This window comes from Pteropus vampyrus, unplaced genomic scaffold (genome assembly GCF_000151845.1).
Source record: "Pteropus vampyrus isolate Shadow unplaced genomic scaffold, Pvam_2.0 Scaffold343, whole genome shotgun sequence".
In the NCBI taxonomy this organism is placed as follows: domain Eukaryota; kingdom Metazoa; phylum Chordata; class Mammalia; order Chiroptera; family Pteropodidae; genus Pteropus; species Pteropus vampyrus.
The window spans coordinates 878,784-882,886 of NW_011889124.1; the positions used below are offsets into that span (position 1 = coordinate 878,784).

Here is a 4,103-nt window from a genome sequence, read left to right on the forward strand (position 1 = left end):
CATGTGAAAAGATGCTCAACTTCACTAGCTGTTGGAGAAATACAAATCGAAACCACTATGAGACACCACCTCACACCTGTAAGAGTGGCTGCCATCACCAGGGCAAGTAATAACAAGCGCTGGAGAAGATGCGGAGAAAAAGGGAGCCTCCTGCACTGCTGGTCGTACAGGAAATTGGTACAGCCGCTATGGAAAACAGGACGGCGGTTCCTCAAAAAATTAAGAATAAAATCACCATATGACCCAGGAGCCCCTCCTCCGGGTGTCTACCCCCAATGTTTGAAGACATTCACTTGTAAAGATATATGCACCCCGATGTTCACTGCAGCGTTATTCACAGCGGCCAAGACATGGAAACAGCCCACCACGTGTCCTCCGACAGATGAGGGGACGAAGAAGATACGGACGCAGACACGATGGAGCACGACTCGGCCCGAGGAAGAGATGGCACACTGCCACCTGCAGCAGCGTGGTGGGACCTCGACATGATCAGGCTAAGCAAAATAAGTCAGGAAAAGCTGAGAACCATATGCTTTCACTCACGCGGATAGAAAATTGAGAGCAACAAACAAGACTAAAATACAAACAAACAAACTCATAGACATGATGACAATGGTGGTGACCAGAGAGGGCGGGGGTGGGAGCAGGAAGAGGGTAAAGGGTCAAATACACGGTGACAGAAGGAGACCAGACTTGGGGTGCGCACGCAATGCAACGTACAGATGACGCATGATGGAACCGTATACCTGAAACCTATATAATCTTCATAACCAATATCACCCCAACACATCTAATAAAATCTTTTTTAAAAAGAAAAAGGTAAAGCTTAAAACAGCAGCCCGGGCTCTGGGGCAGGTGCAGGGCGCACAGGTGCCCGGACTCTGGCCTCGGTGTCCCTCTTCCCCTCCTGGCCCGGCGGGGATTGAGGAGACACAGCGCCGGACGCAGAGGGCAGCCAGCCCGTCCCTGTGCCGGGGTGAGGAGGGCATGGGCTTCACCATCCCCTGGGGTCCCCGTAAAAGACGCATGGGCAGAGCAGGCCAGGGCCAGGAGAGATGGGGACGGGAGCCTGGGCACAGCCAGGTGGAAGTTCCCACAGGGAGAGGACGCCCTGAAGAAGGCACGGGGCTGGAGACCCCGCTGTGCACTGTCTCCAGAGGCTCTGTGCTGGTCCGGGGGCGGGGCAGGGCGGGGCAGACCCACAGCCGCCTTCCTGTGCTGCACTCAGCTGGGGCCCACGTGCGGCTTCGCTCACCCGCATCCGCAGCTGCCACCACAACAGGGACCAGCTCAGGTCCTTTCTGGCTCATGATTAGGACAGCGTTTGGGACTCCTCCACACAGGGTCCCTCTGCAGCCCCTTGTCTTCCTCGCGAGGGCGCCCTGCAGCCCGGTGGCTTTAGCGCCCGAGGCGGGCCCTGGCCTCTGCCCGCCTTTCTGAAAGGGCCCCATGCGGCGTGATGTGTCCAGGAGCAACTGAAACAACTTTGGCAAACTCCAGGACCAAAGGCGAGTGAGATCTCCATGGAAACAGGCACTGGGCGTGGTCAGAGCAGCAGCCCTGCAGTGACTGTGGGCCTGGGTGACGTGGGAGCAGGCCCCGCCACCCGGGAACCCTGTGTGCGCGTGTGTGAGTGTGACAGTGTACACGCAGAGCCGGCAACGTGCAAAACCACGAAAGGAGCCATCCTGCCCCAAGGGAGCCAGACCGGCGTCACCAGCCTTCCCTTTCTGCCTCCGCCAGTCAGGAGGCCCTGTGCCCGTGTTCGGGGCCCATCGGAGCAGGCTGCCCCACCGGGACCAGCGTCTCACCGCTGTCTTTGAGCATGCTGACCCCTGGCCGGGACAGCCCTTACCCGCGTCCCCGAGTGCTGGGCCAGCACACACCCCCCACCCAGCGTTTAAGGCAGCACCTGGGGCCCCTCCCTGCCACCCTCGGTGCACCCACCACTGAGTCCCTCTGTCCCACCCACAGAGAACTCTGAAGGGGGGCTACTAGAAGGGTCTGTGCCTGCAGCTTGGCTGCCTCTGGCTGGGGCAAGACGCGTTAGGGGGTGTGAAAGGCTTCTCCCCGCGGTGAGCAGCTGGACCCGCTGAGGAGAAGCGAGAGCAGAGGGGGGGCGGGCCTCTGGCGGCTTGATGGTGGTGTCCCCTCTGACACCTTGGAGGCCTGGGTGTGGGCCCAGGTGGGCCGGGCAGGGCCCCTGGTGGGCAGACAGTTCGGTCTGGCCGGTGGTCCTGTAGATCGCCTGTGCACCAAGACTCCACCTCAGATGAACCTTCTGGAACAATCAAAATGCTCTGAAAATGCCTCCCGGATGTTTATTTCCTTTGTAATAATGGGCAGAGAGAGGCTTTAGCTACAATTAGCATCCAGCCGTAGGAGCCAGACTCTCCGGAAAGGCTGATGTTTTCGTGGGTCTGTCAGGGCAGTCACAGACTGCACCTTCCTGGGGGTAATGGGGAACGGGTCATCATATAGGTGGCTTCTTCTGAGTTTTCGTAACCTTTTGCTTTTTGCGGTTCTAAATTGCAGAGTAGTGAGAGTGAGCGGGGCAGCCTGGCTCAGATGCATAAACAAAGAGCTGCCTCTTTCTCTTCATGGAAGGGAGCGGCATGTTTGCTGGCTCAGGAGGGGACTGTGGGGGACCGAGACCGGGCAGCTGGGTCCCGGCCAGCGGGCCGGCAAGGCACCTCTCCCTGGAGAAGATGGGACACACGCTCTTCTGTTCACAGAGCACTGGTTACTTGGGCTTTCTGTTCCCGAGTGACCCTGTCCGAGGCTCATGCTCCTAGGTACACCGGAGCAGGGACGGCACAAACAGGGGCTGGCTCCGGTCTCCCTTTCAGACTCCGGGCCACGCCCACCTGCCCAGGTGTTACCTGGCGAGCTCTTACCTGGCGGAAGTGCTCAGCCCACAGACCCTATCGCCACCTGCCGCCCTTTCTGAGGGAGGAGCCGGCCAGTTATTTTTATTTGTAACAGTTGCTTCCTCCGTTTGCTGGGCTCTCATCAAAACTGAGGAGCTCCTGGGCGCGCTCTGCTGGCATGTCAGCGGCCCAGGTGGGCCTGCTGGGGACATGTGCCACACGTGGAGGCTCCCAGGAGACGGGACTCTGCTCCTCGGCAGCACTGCCTCTTGGCAACTCGAGTCAAACAGAAGAGTGCCGTGTTACTCTCTAGACTGAGTTCTGTCTGCTCTTCGATGCCTGGGCGGTGTTCCGCGCTCCCGGCCTGTGAGGCCCTGTGGCCTGCTGCAGCCTGGTGCTGCCCAGTCACACGCAGTGGCTTTAGCCTTCGAGAGCTTCGGAGCCAGCAGCCAAGGGGAAGCACTGGGAACACCTTTTGAGCAAGGAGGAGCGTGACTTTGTCCCGCGCACTCGCACAGCAGCCCCGAGTCTCTGGGAGGCAACCTGCCCCCACCCCTAAGACCGCCTGGTGTGCGGCGAGGTCCTGAAAGGCCAGGTGGCAGTTTTTTGTCAGGGTCCTGGATGACATCCTAGGGGCTGTGAGATGGAAGCAGCTCCCTTAGAAGCGGCAGGGCACGTCCCCCTGCTGGGATCTTTGCAAGTGTCATTTCTGGACTATAGACTCGATACATCCTGTACACTGTAACCTGAAACCCCACGCGCACTCCCCTTAGGGGGACGGACCTTGCCCTCTGTCATCAACCTGCTGGGGCTTTTGATTCACAGCGATGTCAAGTCAGTGTTGACATTTACATTCTGCCCTAGAGCTGTGTTCCTCTGTCCTCAGGCTATTTCCATACTCACTAGAGGCAGGACAACACGTGGTCAAGAGCAGGCCAAACACCCCCGTGCTGCGTGTGGCCCCGAGCAGTGGGCCTCACCGCTCCTGCCCAGCTTCCCATCTGTGCCATGGCACACTGAGCACTCACGAACCGTAAGCCACGCTTTTTAAAAGCCTGTTGTCTTTAGAGGCCTTCATCACTTAGGCAGGTACCTGACATCAGGTTTGGCCAGCTGGACCCCACAGCAGCTCCTTAAGGAGCTGTGCAGCGGGCCGTGGGAAGGGTGACCGTACACTCGCCGTAATTATTAACAGTGCCTCTTCTCTCTGTCGGCGGTGACCCACCATTACGC

At 58.9% G+C, this 4,103-nt stretch overlaps 1 protein-coding gene across 1 annotated transcript in view; it reads left to right on the top strand.

Annotated features, from left to right (window-relative positions):
- The window catches only part of CUNH7orf50 (chromosome unknown C7orf50 homolog), an 85,690-nt gene that overhangs the window by 56,356 nt on the left and 25,231 nt on the right, over positions 1–4,103 (top strand). The gene's annotated exons all lie outside the window — the stretch shown is intronic.